Source organism: Xyrauchen texanus, chromosome 48, assembly GCF_025860055.1.
Source record: "Xyrauchen texanus isolate HMW12.3.18 chromosome 48, RBS_HiC_50CHRs, whole genome shotgun sequence".
NCBI lineage: Eukaryota > Metazoa > Chordata > Actinopteri > Cypriniformes > Catostomidae > Xyrauchen > Xyrauchen texanus.
This window is the reverse complement of record NC_068323.1, coordinates 3,008,645-3,036,163: the sequence shown is the minus strand read 5'-3', so window position 1 is coordinate 3,036,163 and position 27,519 is coordinate 3,008,645. Positions and strand designations below refer to the sequence as shown.

At 39.8% G+C, this 27,519-nt stretch overlaps 1 protein-coding gene and 1 long non-coding RNA gene across 4 annotated transcripts in view; both read right to left on the bottom strand.

Annotated features, from left to right (window-relative positions):
* The window catches only part of LOC127639752 (uncharacterized), a 69,793-nt gene extending 56,326 nt beyond the window's left edge, over positions 1-13,467 (bottom strand). For all 3 annotated transcript variants that reach the window (XR_007970016.1, XR_007970015.1, XR_007970014.1), the window contains exon 1: positions 13,196-13,467. This is a non-coding gene — a long non-coding RNA (uncharacterized LOC127639752). The remainder of the gene's footprint in view (positions 1-13,195) is intronic.
* Positions 1-27,519, bottom strand: part of LOC127639469 (uncharacterized) — an 808,968-nt gene that overhangs the window by 754,163 nt on the left and 27,286 nt on the right. The gene's annotated exons all lie outside the window — the stretch shown is intronic.

Genomic DNA, 27,519 nt, shown 5'->3' with positions numbered 1-27,519 from the left:
AAATATTTCTGCCAGATCTTTGTGCGACAATGATAATATCTCAGTTTTAAGAGACCGTGTATCATCTGGAGTCATCCTGAGTTCAGCGCACTCCTCCGGTCTGGCCAAATCACGCTCTGCCGAGGATGCGCTTGCAGTAGCAGGCTGCTATTGCCATGTTTGCTCATTACCCATTTTACTGCTTTTAGTTTTCATTTTTGTTGCACCAGATAAAAAATAAGACACCACTAACCAACCTACACTTAGTAATATATGAAAAAGTGTGTAATTATCGAAAAATTATGAAATTCTGCAGGACCTCCCGCGGCCATGTCCTATTCCATAACTCGCCTAACCGGAAGTCCGCAAAATACTTTTTTGACAGCCGAAGGAAAAGTCTAAATTTCAGACACTAAAGCCAAAGGCCAAACATGAGAATATCTGTAGATCAACATGTCAGGTCAAACATCTTTACAGAGCTGATCTTGAGTTACACACACTGATATACTTTTTGTGGGATATTGTAGCTTTTCAACACTCTGATTCTAAATAAATCATCTAAATGCATACAGTATCTAGCTTTATATTTTAGTTTTTCATTACTCTGCTTTATGCTTCTATCTCATTATACTGTATTAAATTAACACACTTGAATACGACACATCACATGCTCGTCACATAATTCTCATATTAATGTCCCACAATGCAATACTGGTCATCAGAAGCAATGTACTGACAATAACATCCACCGTTTGTCATTATATAAAATAAATAACTTTGACTTGCTTATAGATCTTTAGATTGAACATGTCAAAAACACCATCATAGAATAAAATGATCTAGTCTTGATTGAAATTTACATTTACAATTGATGTTAATTTACTAAATGCTTATCCACAAAATACAATCCCATAAGGCCTAACGTTTCAGTTATAAACATTAAACTTTCTTTTCAAGTCCAGTGGGGTGGAAAATAACACGTTGAGAATAAAAAGAGAGGCCAGAGAAACTGTTAAGATAAAGTGACCACAGTCACACTCAGAGAAATAAATGTGTGAACTTTAGACACGTCATCCTTCATTTTACTCCACATCCAGATCTTCGTTTGATCTTTATCTCTCTCATGAACTACTGAAGCTCATTTTTTCTATTTAAGTCCAGGAGTTTCATGACAGGTGGATCTGACAGACATTCTCATGTTTGGCCTTTTATCAGATTTCTAACCTTCATCCTACATCGGTCAAAACTAGATTCAGAACCGTGTCTTTAGTTCACAGCAGTTCATGGCTCTTTGGTTCCTACAAAGCACAATCAAACATGCCAGTTTAACCACAGCTGCTTTCAGTCAACTGACTCAACACATGAGAAGATCCATCAAGACAACCACTGATGAGTTCAACACAACCATCTTAATGGTTCACATGCATAAAACTGTTTTAAATGCACAAATGTATCAAGTAATCTATTGTGTTAACACTGTTTAAACTGTAGAATATAAAATCTTGACCAGTCTTGTGGATATGTTTTGAAAAGGGCTGGATTGTGAGGCCCCTTGTGAGGCCCCTAGACACAGGTCTTTCAAGGCTCCCCACCATACAAGCATGATGTCCTTAAACATACTAATGGGCCCAACTGCACCCATCCACAATCCAGCTCTGGTGAAGAATAAATGGCACTATAGTTCAATGTAGTTATTCGATTCTAAGAATTACCAGAGAGAAAGAGACCAGAGAGAACTGTTAAAACTCATTAACCCTAAACACACTGTGGTTCAATGTGTTAAAATAAACACTGTTAAAGGTCCCACACCCAAAGTGTGGAAAATGCTGCAGATATATCTGCTGATTTGCATGTGTACGCGTGTGAGAGAGATAAAGTGTGACCTGAGACAAATAAAGCAACAACAGACCAGTCCATGAGAAAATGTGCTTTTAAAACTGCAAGATGATTCTCAAACCTGCTTTATATCACTTCTGTTTTTACCCCATTATATTAATTTACAACCACTAAACGTTATAGACCATAGAAGAATATCTTCATGGCAATAGGAAGAAGAGCAGATTTTTGTGACAAACTCAAAGTTCATGAAATCGGTTTGACTAGGCCTTTATTTCTAGAGAAGATACATCTTAATGCTACAGCAAATTCAGCAAATTATTTTTCTGTTCCAGTATGATAAAACCCTCGTGTACACAGTGATGTCCATATAAACATGATTTACTGAGTCTGATGTGGAACAACTTGACTGTCCTGAACCCTTCTGAACACCTTTGAGATGAATGAGAACAACAATGTCAATAGTTTTAAAATGAAATGCTCAACAAGCACAAATGTGTGTAAGTGCTTCAGTTTCCACAAACGTTTTACCATATAAAAGTGTTTTAGCATCACATATTAGTCCATTGTGATCAACTGATATCATGCACACAATTTAGAATATTTCCTGCAATGAATGTCCTGTAGTGTCGTCAGTGCTGCTGGTGTAATGACATACAGACTGAATGACTCTTCTAATGCTGATCTCACTGCTGTAACTCCTTCTAGTGACTGAAGATGGAAACACATCCGGTTTCTAACAGCTCTCTCACAGTGACTCTGTTTCACAGTGTGAATTTGAGATGTCATTTTATTCACATTTCAAACTTTTGTTCCTTTGATTATTTTAATATATATATTAATTGTCAGGGAGCACACCTGTCATGTATAGGGTTATGGTATTGTTCTCTCTGTATCATGTTTTATTGACCCTTGTCACTGCTGGTGATGAGATAACAGCATTATGACCCCCTCTGCAGGTAACATCAAGTAAGTGTTTGTTAACGGCAGCAGAGCTCAGCAGAAGAGCTCAGACAGGAATTGCAAGCAGGAAGTTCTACAAGTAAATCTACTGGACACCCAATATTGAGAGTGAATTAAAATGTTTGGTTTGAAGATATTCAGAAATGTATTAAAGCTGCATCAGTGAATGTCATTAAATAGTGCACATAAATCTAACTTAAAAATACACAGCAGGGGTGTTGCCAGGGTTGGGACAGATAAGGGGATCAGACCCCGGAGGAGAAAAACAGGAAGTGTTCAACAGATGGCTATAAATGTGAGGGCTTTAAAACACAGCCAGCACTCATTGATTTTCATTACGGACAGATGGACACACACATTTCACTCCACAAATAAAATACTTTGGCTTGGATCATCCAGTAGTCCGTCTGTCCGTTATGAAAAACAATGAGTGCTGGCTGTGTTTTAAAGCCCTCACATTTACAGAGAGCTTTTGAACACTCCCTGTTGTCACTTGGCAGGCTTCAACAAACCCTCATTGTTTCAAAGAGCTGTTGAAGGTATATACAGTTTACATATTTAACCAGGTCCACTGGTCCACTGTTCAGAGATACTGAGATCTTAAACTTCAACACTTAATAATTGTTCACAGTTTACAATGTGTCGTGGTAAGTTTATAGCTTGAATTTTGACATTATTTGGGGGAAACTAATTAATGAAATACATTATAAATGTGTATATAGATTGACATACATTATAAAAGGAACAATATTCTAGTACAGAGGTTTTCAATTAGTGTGGCGCGCCTCCCCAGACAGTCCCAGGGGAGGCGCAGCATGGGGAAAATATATCATAACAGTTCACATCTGTACACATCTGTCCTGTTAGCTTGCATGTTAAAGTGCGTGTTATGCATATGCAAAATGGAGTGCTTTGTAATGTCTACAAAACAAAAGTCTACAGGAGATGAGGCAGATTCTGGGCCAAGCAAAAAATGGAGGAAGTATAATCACGGATATTTAAAGTTGGGATTTTTGTGGACTGGTCCCGATGACGCGCTGCTGCCACAGTGTGTTATTTGCAAAGAGGTGATAGCAAATTATAGTATGAGACCCTGTAAGCTCCAGCATCACATTGAGGCCAAGCTCTAGTCTGGTGACCAAGCCACTGTAATTTTTTTGACAAAGCTGAAAGAATTGCAAACACAATGAGAGAAATCCAGACATTTAGCTCCATTAATATTAAGGAGACTGAAGCATCATATATGCGTTGATTTATGTGTAGGACTGAGTTTCCCTACCTCTCTCGAAAGGCTATGAATGTCCTCATCCCCTTCACCTCCACTTACTTATGTGAGCGCGGGTTTTCCGCTTTGACCTGCTTAAAAGCAAATACCAATTAATACTGCAGGACGATTTACGTTTAATCCTTTCTCACGCAGCCCCGCATCGATCAACTGTGTGCATCAAAAATTCGGACTCATTGTTCCCACTAATGTTGGGGTGATGAAAACGAAGAGACAAAATCGTCAATCAGAGTTTCCTCTTTTTTTTTGTTTTTTTGCTAAATTTAGGCCTATATGGAAGTGATTTTTATGCATTTGATACTGTGATAAAACAGTGCTGTCCATAGCTGATGTTGATGTTTTCAAAGTTGGTTACCTTAAGTAGCCTAAAATCTCCAAAATAGCTCTTATTCAATTTATATAACATTAGCATTTAAAATGGAATGTCGATGGCTTTATAAAAAAAAAAACCAATTGTGTGTGTGTTGGGGGTGGGGGGTTTGGGCGGTATGACGGCTGTCTTCAAGTTCTCTAGGGGGAGGCTCTAGTCAATTTAAAAGAGCTGGATATCAGAAATATTTTATCCAAGTTTGATAAAGTCAGTTAGGTAGCTGTAAGTAACATCAGTTACTGTAACGTTACTTACCTAATCTTGAAAAAACAGTTGTTCGTATTTAAGCTCAGCAAACTAGCTAACCTGTTAATGAAGCCATAGATAAACCAGAGATTTGTTGGCTAGCTTGCTGCACCTCAGGTAATTTACTTTACTCAAATTAAATGCGTGTACTCTTGTAGTACATTGATTGGAGTCTCCTACACGTAGGCTGATATCTTATAAATCATATTTTCAGATGTCACAGTCCTGTCACCTTTCCAGGTTGGGTTTCTGCCTGACGAGACAGTGGCAGTATCACCCGGTCTCATGATTTGTGTATCCTCTTTGTGTGAGCGCATGGGTCTGGTTGTTAGAGACCGCCATGCGCGAGTTATCGTCGTGTGCCCTCCGGTGATGTCACGGTCCTGTCACCTTGACAGGTTGAGTTTTTGTCTGATGAGGACAGTGGCATAATCGTTCACTGTCAGTTTTGGTCAAAGTGTGCTTGCGTTTTGCCCTTATGTGTTTCAGGTTCCGTTGGCATGCCGAATCACTTGCCTAGTTTCCCCGTTGGTGGGCTGGGAGGAGAAACGTTATTTAAAGTTATTTCCTTTGCCGCACCCCCTTTGGGCTGCAGTACCCACATTCTCATTAGAGCAATTTCCTGTTTCCCTGGGTCACCTGGTCCAAAAATGCCACTCTCATGGCAACCCGGTGCCATACTCCAGCAGTCACGGTACACCGGATGCTCGCCTCCAGATCCACAACTGCTGCCCCCTGTCCGGCCGGTTATGACGAGTCTAGAGGACGCCTACATGGGACTTCCTCCTCAGTCACTAACCCGCCCCCTGCCGGGTGTGTGGAGCAAGGTAAGTGCTTTGAGTCTTCTCTCAGCACCAAAGCCTCAGGATGCGCCTTTACCTCCGACGCCACATTACCTGCTCCACTCTGCTGTGAAGCCTCGCCAGGTACGTCAAAAACGATCGCCCCCCATAGTGCCCCTCGCACGGAGCTTGGACACGTGGCTCTCACTTCCCAACCAGTCACGCTGGTTGGCCAGGACTATCCGACTCTGCTACGCAATACAAATCGCCAGGCCCCCCATCCCCTTTCGGTGGCGTCTGAATTTTGCTGGTATTTTTTCCAAAAGTAAACTAAACAATAATTTAAAAGAATTGGGCTGTTGGTGTTCCAAAAAAACCACACTGAAGCTTTTCTTCTAGTATTGTGTATTTATTTTTAATTTAAAACATCTTTTGTCCACAGAAATTGTGTTTTTTGTATTGTGGGCTTATTTCTTGACTGCCGTCTATTATTTTTAATGGTGTGGAAAAGTAACTTTAATAAATAAGCGGATGCGTTCTCTGTGCACTTGACGATGTGCATGATATGAGATATGTGTTGGCACTCCTGGAAGTGTCATGTTTGCAGATCGGATCTGTATGCAGTTAAGATCAATCCATAATCATGTACAATAAATTTGGCTTTCAAGGATGTATACTGTCGTCATGATTAACACAGGCTAACGATTGGGGTAAACTGTCATGTGACACTATTTTTGCGCTAATGGCAATTTTCTGGAGAAAAAAAGTGTTTCCAAATCAGTTTGTGACATTTGAAGTATCGGCAAATAGTTTATGCGCTAGAGCTGAACAGAAAAATATTATGTCGACACTTGTGAAATTTTAACGATAATATCCGTTTACATCAGCTTTATTTTGCTGCACTAAAAATTCCTTTGATGGAAATGTAGTTTGATTTGCCATGTGAACCCTGATTGTTTCCATGGGAATGTGGATCATGACAACCTACAGCTACAAGCGGCACCTGCCCCTTGTTTGTTCCCTGCTCATTTAACCCTTGTGAGTCAATTTTAAAAAAGTGACCCAGAGGTCTTTAGAAGACAAAAATGTCTGTCAAAAAGCAACATCAGTCATGATCATATCTACCAAATATTCATTCATTTTGAGTAAATGCCCATTTGTGATGATGTGAATGTGAATGATTAGCAACAACATTGCACAAAAAATAACAATGCATCAAAACAGGGGCCCCCAGGGCTGTGTGCTCAGTCCACTGCTGTTCACTCTGCTGACTCACGACTGTGCAGCAATGCACAGCTCGAATCACATCATCAAGTTCGCCGATGACACGACCGTGGTGGGTCTCATCAGCAAGAACAACGAGTCAGCATACAGAGAGGAGGTGCAGCGGCTGACGAACTGGTGTAGAGCCAACAACCTGTCCCTGAATGTCGACAAAACAAAAGAGATGGTTGTTGACTTTAGGAGAGCACAAGGTGAACACACTCCGCTGAACATCGACGGCTCCTCTGTGGAGATCGTCAAAAGCACCAAATTCCTTGGTGTTCACTTGGCGGAGAACCTCACCTGGTCCCTCAACACCAGCTCTATCACCAAGAAAGCCCAGCAGCGTCTCTACTTTCTTCGAAGGCTGAGGAAAGCACATCTCCCAACCCCCATCCTCACTACATTCTACAGAGGGACTATTGAGAGCATCCTGAGCAGCTGCATCACTGCCTGTTTTGGGACTTGCACCGTTTCGGACTGCAAAGCCCTGCAGAGGATAGTGAGGACAGCTGAGAAGATCATTGGGGTCTCTCTTCCCTCCATCAAAGACATTTACAAAAAACACTGTATCCGCAAAGCAACCAGCATTGTGGACGACCCCACACACCCCTCACACAAACTCTTTACCCTCCTCCCGTCTGGCAAGAGGTACCGAAGCATTCGGGCCCTCACGGCCAGACTGTGTAACAGCTTCTTCCCCCAAGCCATCAGACTCCTCAATACTCAGAGAGTGGACTGACACACACACACACACACGTGTCCTGAGTTGCACTTTAATTACTGTCACTTTATAACTGTCTGCTATCTCAATAACTGCTATGTGCATAGAACATTATCTCATAGTATGTTATGTTTACATTTTTAGAAACTGTCATCTTTTTGCACTACTGAGTACTGGTCGGCGCTGCACTGTCTATTGTCCTGTTCATTGTCAGTAATTTGTTGTACTGTCCTGTACTTTTTGCACATGTTTGCACGTGCACTTTATATAGGTATATATAGGTATTTTATATAGGTATTTTATTTCGTTGTGTAGTCTCATGTGGTCCTATGTTGGTCCTTTGTTGTTTTTATGTAGCACCATGGTCCTGGAGGAACGTTGTCTCGTTTTGCTGTGTACTGTACTAACTGTATATGGTTGAAACGACAATAAAAACCACTTGACTTGACTTGAAAATCATTGTCAGATTAAAAAAAAACTCTGAAAGTCACATGGCACCATGCGGGGGTCGGACGTGTGAACGGCAAGCTCTGCGCACTTTGCTAGTTTTTAATTATTTTTGTGTCTTAAACCGGTGATATACGATACAGCTACATAATTGTTCTAAGAAGTCAACATGTCAAAGAATTCAAAATCCTCTGGCTCTGGAGATTTTAAGAGACACTTACGTACTCAAGATGATACCCAAGACAGGGTCGCAGACCAGGGATTTAATTTGGACGATGCAGCGTGAGAAATTCAACGTCATCTGTCCACATGTTTGTAATGCTGGCGAACGTTGTGGCAGACTTTGAGGACCTTGCTGTAATACATCCATCGATTACTGTAATGAGATGAAATTCACTGATTTGTTTACAAGAATCGGGGATGTCGAGAAACATATTATCTGGAGTCATTGGAGAAGGAATTAGCCCAGTAACGGCTTTCCAGCCGGGCGCCTTCCAGTGGCCTAAACAGGGCATTAAGTATTTGGGCATTTTATTCCCAGCAAATTTGTGTAATTTTGTTAGTTAATTTTGACCCTTTAATAAAAAGTTTTTTGAGTGATGTGGGAAGGTAGGCTTCATTACATTTATCTATTATTGGGAAGGTCAATGTTATTAAAATGAATTGTATTCCAAAATTCTACCACCTGTTACAATGTAGATGTCCCCCTTTCTTATTTCAAGCAATTTGATAGCATAGCAAAGTCCTTCATTTGGAATTATAAGCATCCCAGATTACATTTCAATATGTTACAAAAGCAAATTGGCAAAGGTGGGTTAGGCCTATCCAAGATTTTGTTTTATTATTATGCATTTGGTCTCAAATTTGGCCCATTGGTCACTTCCACCTGAAAGAGCCCCTCAATGGTTTTATATTGAACAGGAAATTCTTGCCCCTATTTTGCCAATTTAAAGACTTTGCAGTCAGTATGGACAAATGTGTCCAGAGTGTTTCATTCAGACATTTATTTAAATATAGCCTTAATGGCTGAACCATAAATTATGTTTTAATAAGTCCCCTTTCTGCTGGTCAGAGTGGATCGTGAGGGGGTTAATACACTCGGTGATCTGTATGAGGGTGGACTATTGAGAACTTTTGAGAATTTGGTTAAAAAAATCTGGATTCCCAGATTTCAGTTTTATAGGTATTTACAGCTGCGCCACCTGCTCTGTATTGATTTGGGAGTAACACCCCCCAAGCAGCAGATACTCTGGGAGGGGTGATTACTGCTTTTGGAAAAGGTCATGAGGCATCAGTTTATTACTTCCTGTTCATTCAGAGTCTGGGGGACGGAGCTTCAACTTCTCTCAAGAGATTATGGGAGAAAGATTTAAACTTGGCATTGGAGGAGGGAGTGTGGACTAGGATTAAAAAAGTCACGTCTGCATCTAGAGATGCAAGGGTTCGCCTTATGCAATTCGAGATTTGACAGATTTTATTGGACCCCCTCTAGATTGTATAGGCTTGGTCTTATAGACACACGCACCTGCTGGCGATGCCAATCAGAAGTTGGAGACACAACCCATCTTTTGGGGGGGTGTTAAGATCCAAGCATTTTGGTTGAAAGTTCAGAGTTGTTTGTGTTACTTTTTGGGCACTCAAATTTTACTTTAACCCAGATTTTGTATTTTGGACGATGGGACAGTCATAAGTTTGAGGGACAAACATATTTAAAAAAAATTGCATTCTGACCAGTATTATGATTGGCAGACAAATTATTTTAAAGTGTTGGAAGTCGGATGGGGGCCTAGAATCAATTTAACTTTTATTTACATTTAATTGCAAAAACATTTTCCATCCAACATTTAATATCCTCAAAACAGTCACAGAGCATCTCAAAAAGGACAACTACTGTCGGTTTTAACTGTTAGATAAAATTGTGTGTCATCAGTGTAGCAATGGTAAGAAATCTTCTGAAAAATAGTACGAGTGCAAAGATCTGAAACCAGACTGAAATGCATCTAAAATATTAAGTGATAAATGATAAAACCCTTGTGTACACAGTGATGTCCTTATAAACATGATTTACTGAGTCTGATGTGGAACAACTTGACTGTCCTGAACCCTTCTGAACACCTTTGAGATGAATGAGAACAACAATGTCAATAGTTTTAAAATTAAATGCTCAACAATCATAAATGTGTGTAAGTGCTTCAGTTTCCACAAACTTTTTACCATATAAAAGTGTTTTAGCATCACATATTAGTCCGTTGTGATCAACTGATGTCATGCACACAATTTAGAATATTTCCTGCAATGAATGTCCTGTAATGTCGTCAGTGCTGCTGGTGTAATGACATACAGACTGAATGACTCTTCTAATGCTGATCTCACTGCTGTAACTCCTCCTAGTGACTGAAGATGGAAACATCCGGTTTCTAACAGCTCTCTCACAGTGACTCTGTTTCACAGTGTGAAATTGAGATGTCATTTTATTCACATTTCAAACTTTTGTTCCTTTGATTATTTTAATATATATATTAATGGTCAGGGAGCACACCTGTCATGTATAGGGTTATGGTATTGTTCTCTCAGTATCATGTTTTATTGACTCTTGTCACTGCTGGTGATGAGATAACAGCATTATGACCCCCTCTGCAGGTAACATCAAGTGTTTGTTAACGGCAGCAGAGCTCAGCGGAAGAGCTCAGACAGGAACTGCAAGCAGGAAGTTCTACAAGTAAATCTACTGGACACCCAATATTGAGTGTGAATTAAAATGTTTGAAGATATTCAGAAATGTATTAAACCAACATCATTGCCAGCTTGCTTTTAAATGTGTTCACTGAACTGATCGTGTTGATTACATGTTCATCTTTATCCTGCAGCTCTAAATTAAAATCATTCAGCAGGTCAGTGAGATCGGTCAGGAACGCTAAATCCAATAGCCACTGGTAATCCTCTAGCTGGGCATATTCTGCATGTTTTGAAAGCTTCAGAAAGTCTTTGATTTCAGACAACAACTCTGAGAATCTCACTAAAAATGTACCTCTACTCAAACATCTAACATCTAACAGGTCTGTGTGTTCTGCACCTGTATCCTCCAAATGTGCACGGAATAACCTTCTATGTAAACATCACTTCTTTCATGTTTAAAATCTTACCACACAATGTCTGCTGGTGGATTATACGGTGGTAATTATGGATGTCCGGGAAATATTCACTCTGTTTGCACAATGCAATGAACCCGCTAGTACAGCCCACCATTGCTGGAGCACCATTATTTGTGATAGAGATGAGTTTGAAGAGGAGCAATTGGGTCTTGACAAATTCCATGAAATCTTGGAAAATATCTTCGCCTCTAGTGTGTCCTTTCAATGGCAAAATGGGGAGTAGCTCTTTTGCACCCATGTCTCCAAAAACCTGAGCCACACAGAGCTGAGCCACATCCATGACAGTCGACTCGTCGAATTAAAGAGAAACATTCACACCATTCAATATCCTTCCTCAACTGCTCCTCAACATCCTCTGACATTCCCTTGCATCGCCGTGTAACAGTGCCACGGGATAATTGCACGTCCTTAATGGCAGCTATGATGTCTCTTTTATTCTTAAAGTCACCAAAAGTGCATCTGCAGCCTCGACAAACACTTCTTTCACAACTTCACAGTCCTTGTTCTTGTTTTGCAAGATGTGACTGATACGATAAGATGCAATAGTTGCAGCCTTACTGTTGGTGTTTGGCCTGGTAAAAATGGACTGCTGTGCTGATAACTGCCCCTTCAATTCCTGGATTTTCGGGTGTGTAGAGCTGATTTAACCGGGAAATCTGCATCTTAGCTTTTGTGCACAGTCTTGAAATGCTGCTCCAAATTGCCCTTCATTGGTAAGGTCACGCTTGCATTGAAAAAATGACAGATGGACTTTTAATAAACAAAAAAATTATCCTGATTAATTGCTCTTATTTTATGGCTTCTGCCATAGTTGCAGTGTGAACGCAGCTTTACAGTGGAGAGGTTGAGAGAGCTGTGACTTCAGCAGTGACAAAACAACCTGCTCTCATTCATTTTAAATGAGCGCTGGTGACTTCCGGAAACACGAGTGACGCCGACCATGTGTGGGCGTGTCCAGCGGCACAACAATGTTGAGAAATGTTTAACTTTAGAGAGAAGATGGTAGAGCTTATGTGATCCTAATATTTTAATAGTAATTGTAAAGAAACCGTGCTGTTTAGACTCCATACACACCACTAGTGCCCTAACCACCATCCACTGGCGACATCCAGCTACAAATTAGCTGGCAGTGTGAACGCAGCTTATACTAATAATGTAACGTGCCTAGCTAAAACCATAGCAACAAACCATACCCAGCATGCACAGCTAAAACCCTGGTGGAATTTGGATTAGTGTACTAGCATACTACTCTTGCTATTTCTGCCCTATATTTAGGTGAAATAGTATGTTAGTATCTGATTTCGAATTTAGCTCCCGATTTCTTCTCTGACACTTTTAATGGTTAACATTTTTAGGTATTTGAGGCCTGAGACATGTGGGAATGGTGTAAAGAGAGAGAGTGCCACTAATCTCAGGGTTGGTGGTTCGAATCCCCCCCAAATGACTCCATGTGCCGAAGTGTCCTTGGGCAAGACACTGAACCCCAAGTTGCTCCCAACGGCAGGCTAGCACCTTGCATGCAGCTCTGCTGTCATTAGTGTATGAATGTGTGTGTGAATGGGTGAATGAGACACAGTGTAAAGCACATTGAATACCGTTAAGGTTAAAAAAAGGCACTATATAAGTGCAGACCATTTATGATCGACAGGGAAGCAGTCTGCGATCGACTGGATGGGCACCAGTACTTTACATAATGCCATGGTTGTTTTTATACACACACACACGCTCAAATTTCTCAATACACACACACAAAACATACTCTGACTTCCATATCAACGCACCCACACAATTTCAGCTGCATAATTTATTCAGTTGTCCTGCAGTGCTAAATAATACAGTAAACAGAGAATAGGGGAAAAGCGCTGACGGTCCCAAGTGTAACTATTTTATGTACACAGTGTATTATAGATGTATTATAGGAACTGATGTTGAAATATCAAACTTCCCCAAATAATACACTCCTTTGGCTAGGTTTATGCCAACGGTATACATTTTGCCAATGTGGTTAACATTTGTGATAGTTCTATGTCGTTTAATGTTTGGGCCTATGCTGATTGTTTGACCTGTCAAGTGTTAATCGAGCTCTCTTGTCTAGTTGGAGATCTCTCATGTGCCCATCTCTACCAGCGTATCAGGAAGTGTGGTTACCTTCAGGTTCGCCATACATCTGTCTTCACCACCCACGAATCGAAGGAAGAGGATTCCTCATCTCTGCCCCGTGTTGGGAAACACTAGTCCTCCTTCGCCTGCTCTTTGTTCCGCATCACACCAGCTTCAACAGACACTTCCTCACTTCAACAACAAACACACTCCTCCCTCTGGGCGGCTACACGCTTCATAGACTCCTCTTCACCTTTACTTTGTTGACTTGTCTGTTGTGAATAAATTCTTGAACTGTTTTCATCTGTGTTTGGGTCCCTTTTCCCCCCTCTCACCTCTGACAGTCAGTGCATGCAGAAAATAACTCTTCAGGAAACAGACACTGCCAGTCAGGAAGAGATAAGCTCAAGAGGTATGAGATGACCAATGAAAGACCAATAAATGAGAAGAAGATTTATGCAGTTATTTTTTAACACGTGTGACCTTAGATACATTTTTGTTTTTTGGACATTTTGGCTGTAAATGCCAATGGCATAAAGTTAGCCAAATTGTGTATTTTGGGGGGAATTTTGAGAATTCAACCTCAGTTCCTAAAATACATCTGTAAAACACTGTGTACACAAAATAGTCACACTCAGGACCTTATTTTCCCATTGAAACCCATTAAAACTGTAATATTTGATCCCAGTGCCATTAAAGCATAAAATCATGAATTATATGATATTATACTTTCATTCTGGAGCCAAGAGTTCAACATTTTAATTAATATTTTCCACCAGATGGCGCCATTTTTCTCATGTTTATCCTATGGAGCAAATACACGATTTTCCTCTATTATGTGTATTAGATACTTTTGGCCAATTGAATAAATGATGCAGATAAAATTGTGTGGTTTTGTTGGTATGGATGTCAGTGTGTGTTGTGTATGTGTGTATTGAGAAATTTGCCTGTGTGTAAAATCTGGCCCAAAAGCATATCTTTGCCATTGTGGCCCATTCTGCATAATGTGGCGGCTCATTTCAGCTTATCATGGCCAATTCGGCCCCGTTTCACGGCCGGGCCACAGAGAAATATCCCGGTTCTCCCGATGGCCAGTCGGCCTCTGCGTGCAACAAAAAAAATACAGTCCATGTAACTAAACCATAAAACACTTAATCTAAGAACTATCAAAAGATAAATACAGATCAGATTTAAGAACGGATTTAAAACTAGCTAGTGAAGGAGAAGACCTCATGTGAAAGGGAAGCCCGTTCCAAAGTTTGGGAGCTGCAGCGGAGAAGGTCCGACCACCCTTTGATTGCAGCAACAACGAGGGACAGACAAGAGAAGATGACGATCGAAGTGTCTTTGGGGAAGTGAGGAATCAAAAGGTCACTGATGTATTTTGGTGTGACACCAGATGAAGCCTTGTACACAGACAGTCATTTTAAAATCAATTCTATAATTGACGGGAAGCCAATGTAAAGTTGCTAAAACGGGAGAAACATGATCCCTATTTTTGTACCGGTGAGAAGACATATGTATACTGAATAAATGGCTTATCGATTGAGATGGGAATGCTAGATATGATATAAATGCGTAACTTAAACTCCCCCTCATCGAGTCGCGGTGTGCAAGAATAGAATTCGGTTCTGTGCCTGGAATTCTGCATCATTGCAGGTACGGCATTGCCGGCCGAACTCGAGCATTGTGGGTAATTATCTGTGTAATTGCGCAGTCAGCTCAAGGTGCTTTGACACATTTGACACTGTTATCAAGGTTGAGCTCATGTACTGAAAAAACATCATGCAACAATATAAAAACAGATCTCTACTGTGCGAGCAAACGCGAGTGAAAATGAATACGTGTGAATGTGGAAATTATTTGGTGCTGCTGAATGTCTGAAACCCTCATCAAAGATTATGAACTTACATCATCAGTATCAAAAACTTCCCCAGTTTGGGAAACACTGGTCTAAAGAAACAGAACATGATTTAGTAAAAACCTCCATCATCTCTTCAGTGTCCAAACCATTAAAAACAGATCACAGGCTGTGAACTAATAGGAGTGGAGAAGAACAGACAAATGCTCTGAAATAGCATCAATCATCCTCAGGTGGCTTACAGGAAAACCATGTGACACCAGATCTAGTAAACGCCCCAAATTAAGAGTCGGGCTGGAAACTTACTGTGAAAAGTTCATGGATTCAATGAGGAATAAAAAGATCTTTCACTAAAGGTTTGTTGGACAATAAATGTGAATATTAAAGTCCCAAAGAATCATCGATCACAGCAAGACACAATATTAGAGAGGAACTCATTATTGAATAAAGTCCTTGTTAAATTTAGGAGTCCTGCCAGTGCACACAGTACAGGACCCCTAATGTCAATCCTCATTAGCTGTTCCTCAAAACTGGAACACACATCTGTGTGTCATATTAAAAACAGTAGCAACACCACCATGTCCAGAAAGTCTTGAGTGCTAAAAAAAGTTCAATGAGAGGCGAAAAATCCCCCAATTTCAGCCATAAATAATAAATCTAGTGAGTGTGAAATGAAAAAGTCATTTAAAATAAATCTTTACTGTCAGTGGCTCCGACTTTCAGCATTGGAGATGAAAATATTAATCAAAGATTTAATGGATTTAATGACCGTTTCTCATTTAAAAAACCTGAAAATAAAGGAATATTTGTTGGTTATGATCAGGACTGATGATGGTTAAATGGAAGTCAGTGAAAGGGGAAAATTATATTCATATTTAATATTATTATGGCAGATTTTTGTTCTTGAAGGACAGATTGGCCTTTACTTTACTATGATATTCCTATAAAGATACATATTCAAATAAATAAAAACATGGTACATGGTACATAAGTAAAAACATGGTGAGATAAATTCTCATAAGGGTGATCTTACATTAGGTGCACACTTATGAGATGATACTCACCTGAGAGGACCCACACTGTTCCTCTACTCGTTTGGGCACCTACACAATGAACAATGACTTCATGAAACACAGGTGAGGACACAATCATGACAGCTGGCAGTGATGAGGGCAGGGGATTATGGGAAGTGTAGTCCGGGAACAGATGAGCTGTATCCTTTCCTTATTTGATGACTCAGGAAATGTTTTGATTTATGAGCAATTTATGACTTTCCATAATTTCCCGGTTTCTCCAAAAGAGTTTAGTGCAGCGGTTAAATCAGTCTCAGCTGGGTTCATTTACTTTATTAAAGTCACTCCATATATAATCCAAGGAATACAGTTACAATACCATTTACTCTTGGAGGAACTGATCTATTAAATAAGAAATGTACGCCAGATTATTCAATTTAAAAGAACATTTGAGCAAGAGGAACGTTCTATTGGAGGTTCTTGGTAGAAGATATCGATTGGAAAACGGTCCGGCTTTTACCTAAGATTGTATTTCCAATAAGACAAACACATTTCAGAATTGTACATCAAATACTTTCAGTTTAAAAGACATTATTGTTTATTATAATGACCATCAAAATAGACCCAAAGATTCCTGAAATATTATGAAGAAATATTGAAATCCATGAATTTAGCAGCTTTAGTGTATTAATGTCTGTATGTTATTGTATTAATAATCTGTCTGTGTCCTTCTCATGTCAATTATCAACTTGTGTTTCCCTTCTAATTTCTATATAACTTTAAATATTTTGTATTTTTTAATTCAATTGTAACTTTTCTCAATTTGTTGTAAGATGTAGTGTGTCAATAATGTAGAAATGATTGTTTTATTTTGTGTTTGTATGTTATTGTTGTTCGAGCATTAATAAATAAAACATGAGGTGCACAAACGAGCTCTTCTGATTGGCCAGAATTCTCTGATCTCTGAACAGTGTCTATAAATATATAATTATACTTATATAAAGCTCTAGTGGTTTAATCCATGTCTTCTGAAGTGATATGATAGGTGTGGGTGAGAAACAGATTAACATGTAAATCCTTATTATATATACTTATTATTATAGATTAATGTATAAAAGTTCTGGTCATCCTTCACTTGTATTGTATCAGAGCTGAAATATTCTTCTATAAATCTTCATTTGTGTTCTGCAGAAGAAAGAAAGTCAAACACATCTGGGATGACATGAGGATGAGTAAATGATGAGATATGTAGGTGAATTATTCCTTTAATAGATTATAATAGAACAAAACACTGATTGTGACTTAGAAAGTTTTGATGCATGTAAATCTGTAATTGACACTTTTCACAATTAGTGAATCCATAATTATAACATTGATTATTGTTCTGATTAATTGTGCAGTCCTAATTAGAGGTCGACCGATATATCGGTTTTGCTGATTAATCAACACCGTTAACGATTTCTGGAATTTTCGGTTATTGGCAATAATCCACACCGATAATTTCCCCCGTTGTGTCCCGTTGTGTCTGGTGCTGGAGCAGCTGGGAAGGGTGCGCAGTCGTTATACAGTATGGGAGCGCCCTCTAGAGGTGAAATAAAAACTATCACTGATGCCTCGTGGTGGTTGTTTTGACACGTGAGACTGCACGGAGCTGAACACTGCAGATTAAAACACCAACAACTCAAATGTATGTATACAGTACATGTTGTCATATCATTATAAAGTAATTAATGTCTTGAATCGATGCTGCATTAATAGAGAACAGCAGTATGTTTACAGACCAGACTGAGAGGACGCTAACATTAACGCTAACCTCAAGCGGTTACAACAATGTGACACAAATTAAACACTGGTTTCTTTTCTACTGAAGACTTGAAGACTGGAATTACTGTTAATGTTGCTGCTCCATTATCCAGTAAACTAGTTAATAATAAAGTGTTTCTCAATAATCGATACATTTATATTGAAATAATGTGTCGTTAGAGGTTTGTGTTTCTTTACATATTAAAGAGATCTCCCAATTATTCCACACAATAATGTAAAGATATTATAAACTGATTATGCAAATATCAACACTGTTATCGGATCGGGATCGGACGATACTGAGATTTCCGGCATCAGAATCGGAAGAGAAAAAGTGGTATCGGTGCATCTCTACTTTAAATGTTGTTTTTTTCATTCAGTATCAATTTTAAAAACTATCGGCCGATTAATCGGTTATCGGCTTGTCGTCCCAACATAGTGTAAAATGGCAGGCAAAACTGCTAAAAATACATAGATTTGCCCCTTGAAGGTCTCTGCGTTGTTCTGTCTTTTCTGAGCACTGAAGTAAAGCAATTATTGTTAATAATTTGCACTTTACAAATTCATCCCGTTATTAATTTTATCTGACTCCAATTTTATATTAATCTGACTCCAATTTTAAGTTGACCTCTGATTTAGATTAAAGCTCTAAATTCTTTCTGATTATTCTTTTATTTTAATCATTTAAGTTATTGATTACTCTGAATCCTCTTCTATTCATTTACCTTTTGATCAGTTTCTAATGAGATTCAAACTGATAGTCTTTAAGTGGCTTCCTCCTACATTAAAGCTTCAGTTGTGATAGAAATGATTCTTAAAATGGGATTCTCCTGCTCGGTTCCTCCAGAGCGGTTTCTCCTATTTTAAAGACCCAGTATTGATATAAATGATTTCAGAGGAATACAGAATAAATCAAAAAGTAACAATTTATTTGCCAGGTAGGATTTAAAACACAAGTTAAAGAAACAAGTCAAAGAACATACCTGGCAGTTGAGAAAAGTACATGTAATTGCAAAGCATGGGAAATCTGAATGCAGATTCCTATTATTACAGTTACACACATTGAGGTGTGGGATCATCTGACTACAGAGAACCTTGAGCTCTGGGCCAGCCTTCCTTAAATATACAGACAGAATACACATTGTGTACCAAATGGTATTATCCTTTGTTCAATGAGAATTTGGGGTGAAAGGGTTCTTGGCTTCCTGGTGTTAAACCTTCAAGGAGGGGATAGGCCTCCAGAATTATTCAGTATTTGGCATAGACCTTATAACTTTGTTGTCATTAAGTTTTATAAAGCTGGGGACAAAACACTATACCAGACCTATCGAGACATTTTAAATGATACCAAACATGTTACAAAAGTTACATTATTTGTATACATCAGATATGGTACATACAGATCTTAGGTGAGTTTGGGGTGATTCTGGGCTTAAAGGGAATGGATGAGGAGGAGGAGAGGGGAGAGAATGGGACAGATGTGGAAGGGCGACAATGAGGTGTGATTTTTCAGTCTTCGCTCAGTGGGGTGTGGTGCCTCAGGAAGCATTTGCTATTTGCCTTTGAATGCAAACACATTGGCACCCCGCCTTACAATAGTTATCGGCAAAATCCTATATCGGTCGACCTCTAGTCCTAATGGTGAATGAGAAGAACATCTCCTTTTGTTTCATGAAAGTTATACAGGTTTGACAGAATTTTCTTGTTTGGTCAACTTTTATGACAGACAGGATGAATGAGAGTGTGGACATGACCAAAGATTTGCTGTAGAGTCTGAAAACTGTTGAAAACTCTCATTTCATCATTCTTACTGTAAATAACCATAAGTATATTTTGCTACAGAAAAGGTGATTGTCTTTTATTTTGAAATTTTTGTATTGAAATGGTTGACTTCCGGTCTTAAGCTGCGCGCTTTTGTTTTCTTTTGGAAGCGCGTGCGCCCTGGATAGCGCAGTTTTATAGCATATAGCTTGTTATCCCAAATACGGCAATAACTTTGACACGGAGCCGTGGTTAAACGTCAAATTCATACTTGCAGCCCCTCTGAAGAGGCAAAAGGTTTGTTAAATCAGTTGAGATATGAGCATTTTGTCTGTTAATATGTTAGTTTTGCACAAATGTAAATGTGAACAATGTTAGCTGATCAGTTACATGTTTTGTATACATTTCAGCTCTTACGTTGGTAATATGGTGAACGGATTAAGGTTCATAAAGGATTAAACATCATAAAACCATCAGTAAAAGTCTCATCCTTGTTCGGGGGGCATGCTACACTTACTCCTCTGGAGTTAGAGGGGAGAGTTTGGAGGATGTCTGGAGGATGTTTGGAGGATGTCTGGAGGATGTCTGGAGGATGTTTGGAGGATGTCTGGAGGATGTCTGGAGGATGTTTGGAGGATGTCTGGAGGATGTCTGGAGGATGTTTGGAGGATGTCTGGAGGATGTCTGGAGGATGTTTGGAGGATGTTTGGAGGATGTTTGGAGGGTGTCTGGAGGATGTTTGGAGGGTGTCTGGAGGGTGTCTGGAGGATGTTTGGAGGATGTCTGGAGGATGTCTGGTGGATGTCTGGAGGATGTCTGGAGGATGTTTGGAGGATGTCTGGAGGATGTTTGGAGGGTGTCTGGAGGGTGTCTGGAGGATGTTTGGAGGATGTCTGGAGGATGTTTGGAGGATGTCTGGAGGATGTTTGGAGGGTGTCTGGAGGGTGTCTGGAGGATGTTTGGAGGATGTCTGGAGGATGTCTGGAGGATGTCTGGAGGATGTCTGGAGGATGTTTGGAGGATGTCTGGAGGGTGTTTGGAGGAGGTCTGGAGGATGTTTGGAGGAGGTCTGGAGGATGTCTGGAGGGTGTCTGGAGGATGTTTGGAGGGTGTCTGGAGGATGTCTGGTGGATGTCTGGAGGATGTCTGGAGGATGTCTGGAGGATGTCTGGTGGATGTCTGGAGGATGTCTGGAGGATGTCTGGAGGATTTTTGGAGGATGTTTGGAGGATGTCTGGAGGTTTTTTTTAGAGTGTTTGGAGGGTGTCTGGAGGATGTTTGGAGGGTGTCTGGAGGATGTTTGGAGGGTGTTTGGAGGATGTCTGGAGGATGTCTGGAGGATGTCTGGAGGATGTCTGGAGGATGTCTGGAGGATGTCTGGAGGATTTTTGGAGGATGTTTGGAGGATGTTTGGAGGATGTCTGGAGGTTTTTTTTAGAGTGTTTGGAGGGTGTCTGGAGACTGTCTGGAGGGTGTTTGGATTATTCAATTTAAAAAGTACATTTGAGCAAGAGGAACGTTCTGTTGGAGGTTCTTGGTAGAAGATATCGATTGGAAAACGGTCCGGCTTTTACCTAAGATTGTATTTCCAATAAGACAAACACATTTCAGAATTGTACATCAAATACACCCCGTCAATTCTATCATTTGTGTATATTTGGACATTGACAGCTCATGTTCTAGAGACATCTGGAGTGGTGGTGGTGTAGTGGACTAAAGCACATAACTGGTAATCAGAAGGTCGCTGGTTCGATCCCCACAGGATAAAAGCATAAATGTAAATTTGCACATTGGTTTTTTGGTCGCCCCATTTCCAAATAATTTTGGTCTGACCCAGATTCTCACATATTTGATTCTGGCGATGTTACACAGTCTTTCAGTTTAAAAGACATTATTGTTTATTATAATGACCATCAAAATAGACCCAAAGATTCCTGAAATATTATGAAGAAATATTGAAATCCATGAATTTAGCAGCTTTAGTGTATTAATGTCTGTATGTTATTGTATTAATAATCTGTCTGTGTCCTTCTCATGTCAATTATCAACTTGTGTTTCCCTTCTAATTTCTATATAACTTTAAATATTTTGTATTTTTTAATTAAATTGTAACTTTTCTAAATTTGTTGTAAGATGTGCGTGTGTCAATAATGTAGAAATGATTGTTTTATTTTGTGTTTGTATGTTATTGTTGTTCAAGCATTAATAAATAAAACATGAGCTGCACAAACGAGCTCGTCTGATTGGCCAGAATTCTCTGATCTCTGAACAGTGTCTATAAATATATAATTATACTTATATAAAACTCCAGTGGTTTAATCCATGTCTTCTGAAGTGATATGATAGGTGTGGGTGAGAAACAGATTAACATGTAAATCCTTATTATATATACTTATTATTATAGATTAATGTATAAAAGTTCTGGTCATCCTTCACTTGTATTGTATCAGAGCTGAAATATTCTTCTATAAATCTTCATTTGTGTTCTGCAGAAGAAAGAAAGTCAAACACATCTGGGATGACATGAGGATGAGTAAATGATGAGATATGTAGGTGAATTATTCCTTTAATAGATTATAATAGAACAAAACACTGATTGTGACTTAGAAAGTTTTGATGCATGTAAATCTGTAATTGACACTTTTCACAATTAGTGAATCCATAATTATAACATTGATTATTGTTCTGATTAATTGTGCAGTCCTAATTAGAGGTCGACCGATATATCGGTTTTGCTGATTAATCAACACCGTTAATCGATTTCTGGAACTTTCGGTTATTGGCAAAAATCCACACCGATAATTTCCCCCGTTGTGTCCCGTTGTGTCTGGTGCTGGAGCAGCTGGGAAGGGTGCGTAGTCGTTATACAGTATGGGATCGCCCTCTAGAGGTGAAATAAAACTATCACTGATGCCTCGTGGTGGTTGTTTTGACACGTGAGACTGCACGGAGCTGAACACTGCAGATTAAAACACCAACAACTCAAATGTATGTATACAGTACATGTTGTCATATCATTATAAAGTAATTAATGTCTTGAATAGATGCTGCATTAATAGAGAACAGCAGTATGTTTACAGACCAGACTGAGAGGACGCTAACATTAACGCTAACCTCAAGCGGTTACAACAATGTGACACAAATGAAACACTGGTTTCTTTTCTACTGAAGACTTGAAGACTGGAATTCCTGTTAATGTTGCTGCTCCATTATCCAGTAAACTAGTTAATAATAAAGTGTTTCTCAATAATCGATACATTTATATTGAAATAATGTGTCGTTAGAAGTTTGTGTTTCTTTACATATTAAAGAGATCTCCCAATTATTCCACACAATAATGTAAAGATATTATAAACTGATTATGCAAATATGAACACTGTTATCGGATCGGGATCGGACGATACTGAGATTTCCGGCATCAGAATCGGAAGAGAAAAAGTGGTATCGGTGCATCTCTACTTTAAATGTTGTTTTTTTTCATTCAGTATCAATTTTAAAAACTATCGGCCGATTAATCGGTTATCGGCTTGTCGTCCCAACATAGTTATCGGCAAAATCCTATATCGGTCGACCTCTAGTCCTAATGGTGAATGAGAAGAACATCTCCTTTTGTTTCATGAAAGTTACACAGGTTTGACAGAATTTTCTTGTTTGGTCAACTTTTATGACAGACAGGATGAATGAGAGTGTGGACACGACCAAAGATTTGCTGTAGAGTCTGAAAACTGTTGAAAACTATAATTTCATCATTCTTACTCTGGAGTTAACACAGGTTTGGCAGAATTTTCTTGTTTGGTCAACTTTTATGACAGACAGGATGAATGAGAGTGTGGACACGACCAAAGATTTGTTGTAGAGTCTAAAAACTGTTGAAAACTTGATCTCTGTCATTTCATCATTCTTACTGTAAATAACCATAAGTATATTTTGCTACAGAAAAGGTGATTGTCTTTTATTTTGAAATTTTTGTATTGAAATGGTTGACTTAAGCTGCGCGCTTTTGTTTTCTTTTGGAAGCGCGTGCGCCCTGGATAGCGCAGTTTTATAGCATATAGCTTGTTATCCCAAATACGGCAATAACTTTGACACGGAGCCGTGGTTAAACGTCAAATTCATACTTGCAGCCCCTCTGAAGAGGCAAAAGGTTTGTTAAATCAGATATGAGTCTGTTAATATGTTAGTTTTGCACAAATGTAAATGTGAACAATGTTAGCTGATCAGTTACATGTTTTGTATACATTTCAGCTCTTACGTTGGTAATATGGTGAACGGATTAAGGTTCATAAAGGATTAAACATCATAAAACCATCAGTAAAAGTCTCATCCTTGTTCGGGGGGCATGCTACACTTACTCCTCTGGAGTTAGAGGGGAGAGTTTGGAGGATGTCTGGAGGATGTTTGGAGGATGTCTGGAGGATGTCTGGAGGATGTTTGGAGGATGTCTGGAGGATGTTTGGAGGATGTCTGGAGGATGTCTGGAGGATGTCTGGAGGATGTCTGGAGGATGTCTAGAGGATGTTTGGAGGATGTCTGGAGGATGTCTAGAGGATGTCTGGAGGATGTCTGGAGGATGTCTGGAGGATGTCTAGAGGATGTTTGGAGGATGTCTGGAGGATGTCTAGAGGATGTTTGGAGGATGTCTGGAGGATGTCTGGAGGATGTTTGGAGAGTGTCTGGAGGGTGTCTGGAGGATGTTTGGAGGATGTCTGGAGGATGTCTGGAGGATGTTTGGAGGATGTTTGGAGGATGTCTGGAGGATGTTTGGAGGATGTCTGGAGGATGTTTGGAGGATGTTTGGAGGGTGTCTGGAGGGTGTCTGGAGGATGTTTGGAGAGTGTCTGGAGGATGTTTGGAGGATGTCTGGAGGATGTCTGGAGGATGTTTGGAGGGTGTCTGGAGGGTGTCTGGAGGATGTCTGGAGGATGTCTGGAGGATGTTTGGAGGGTGTCTGGAGGGTGTCTGGAGGGTGTCTGGAGGATGTTTGGAGGATGTCTGGAGGATGTCTGGAGGATGTTTGGAGGATGTCTGGAGGATGTTTGGAGGATGTCTGGAGGATGTCTGGAGGATGTCTGGAGGATGTTTGGAGGATGTCTGGAGGGTGTTTGGAGGAGGTCTGGAGGATGTTTGGAGGAGGTCTGGAGGATGTCTGGAGGGTGTCTGGAGGATGTTTGGAGGGTGTCTGGAGGATGTCTGGAGGATGTCTGGAGGATGTCTGGAGGATTTTTGGAGGATGTTTGGAGGATGTCTGGAGGTTTTTTTTAGAGTGTTTGGAGGGTGTCTGGAGGATGTTTGGAGGGTGTCTGGAGGATGTTTGGAGGGTGTTTGGAGGATGTTTGGAGGATGTCTGGAGGATGTCTGGAGGATGTCTGGAGGATGTCTGGAGGATGTTTGGAGGATGTTTGGAGGATGTCTGGAGGTTTTTTTAGAGTGTTTGGAGGGTGTCTGGAGACTGTCTGGAGGGTGTTTGGATTATTCAATTTAAAAAGTACATTTGAGCAAGAGGAACGTTCTGTTGGAGGTTCTTGGTAGAAGATATCGATTGGAAAACGGTCCGGCTTTTACCTAAGATTGTATTTCCAATAAGACAAACACATTTCAGAATTGTACATCAAATACACCCCGTCAATTCTATCATTTGTGTATATTTGGACATTGACAGCTCATGTTCTAGAGACATCTGGAGTGGTGGTGGTGTAGTGGACTAAAGCACATAACTGGTAATCAGAAGGTCAGCTGGTTCGATCCCCACAGGATAAAAGCATAAATGTAAATTTGCACATTGGTTTTTGGTCGCCCCATTTCCAAATAATTTTGGTCTGACCCAGATTCTCACATATTTGATTCTGGCGATGTTACACAGTCTTTCAGTTTAAAAGACATTATTGTTTATTATAATGACCATCAAAATAGACCCAAAGATTCCTGAAATATTATGAAGAAATATTGAAATCCATGAATTTAGCAGCTTTAGTGTATTAATGTCTGTATGTTATTGTATTAATAATCTGTCTGTGTCCTTCTCATGTCAATTATCAACTTGTGTTTTGCTTATAATTTCTATATAACTTTAAATATTTTGTATTTTTTAATTAAATTGTAACTTTTCTCAATTTGTTGTAAGATGTGCGTGTGTCAATAATGTAGAAATTATTGTTTTATTTTGTGTTTGTATGTTATTGTTGTTCAAGCATTAATAAATAAAACATGAGCTGCACAAACGAGCTCGTCTGATTGGCCAGAATTCTCTGATCTCTGAACAGTGTCTATAAATATATAATTATACTTATATAAAACTCCAGTGGTTTAATCCATGTCTTCTGATGTTTGGAGGGTGTCTGGAGGATGTTTGGAGGGTGTTTGGAGGATGTCTGGAGGATGTCTGGAGGATGTTTGGAGGATGTCTGGAGGATGTCTGGAGGATGTCTGGAGGATGTCTGGAGGATGTTTGGAGGATGTCTGGAGGATGTCTGGAGGATGTCTGGAGGATGTTTGGAGGATGTCTGGAGGATGTTTGGAGGATGTCTGGAGGATGTCTGGAGGATGTCTGGAGGATGTTTGGAGGATGTCTGGAGGATGTCTGGAGGATGTTTGGAGGATGTCTGGAGGATGTCTGGAGGATGTCTGGAGGATGTCTGGAGGATGTCTGGAGGATGTTTGGAGGATGTCTGGAGGATGTTTGGAGGATGTCTGGAGGATGTCTGGAGGATGTCTGGAGGATGTCTGGAGGATGTCTGGAGGATGTTTGGAGGATGTCTGGAGGTTTTTTTTAGAGTGTTTGGAGGGTGTCTGGAGACTGTCTGGAGGGTGTTTGGAGGATGTCTGGTGGATGTCTGGAGGGTGTCTGGAGGATGTTTGGAGGGTGTTTGGAGGATGTCTGGAGGATGTCTGGAGGATGTTTGGAGGATGTCTGGAGGATGTCTGGAGGATTTTTGGAGGATGTTTGGAGGATGTCTGGAGGTTTTTTTTAGAGTGTTTGGAGGGTGTCTGGAGACTGTCTGGAGGGTGTCTGGAGACTGTCTGGAGGATGTTTTGAGTATGTTTGGTGGATGTTTGGAGGATGTTTGGAGAGGGAAGAGGAAATTGCTGACATGCTCTGAATGGATCCAGATGTTAAAGAATGTCTCCCTCTAGCGTCCTGATGATTGAATATCTTATTCATCAGTTATTTACTTTAGTGTTGATGTCTGCTCTCTCGTCTTCTGTCCAACACTTTTAGATCTGACCTCATAAACCAGCACAGCAACAGCAGCCACGCCCACCAGACCAGAGACGACCAATCGGATCACAGCTTCAGTGAAACCACAACCACAGGCGAAGCCTACTGAGAAAATAAATTAGCCATGAGAACTCTTTTCAGAAGACTCTGTTAGTTGCTCAGGGACATGTTTTACAAACTATCAGCTTAGAGAAAAATTATTATTATGTGTCACTGCGGTTTGACCTACAGCACGGGCAAAAGATTGGAATAATGAACAGATTTTGTTGTTTCGATGGAAATTGGTACTTTAATTCACTAAAGTGGCATTCAACTGATCACTAAGTATAGTCAGAACATTACTGATGTAAAAACAGATTATATACTAAATATTAAATATAGATAATATATTTTCATATTATGTATATAATTATTATAATTGTATATAATTATGTAATTATTGTTTTGTATTAATGCTGCTTGATTAATCATATCGCAATCGCAGATGTGCATGTGTGGACGTGACGGCCCATTCTCTCGGAGAGCTGTTTGCCCATTTTCTACCCCGCTAATAAAAACATGAGCAGTCAGTCTCAGTTTAGGGAGTGGCACGTGTGGTCATGTGAGTTTGTGGTGTGCAGCGTGGAAATCAGGTGAAGATGGACGCCGAGCAGACATAACAGAGAAAATATCACAGAAACACAGATCACAGATTGGCGATATCTTTATTTCATCAATA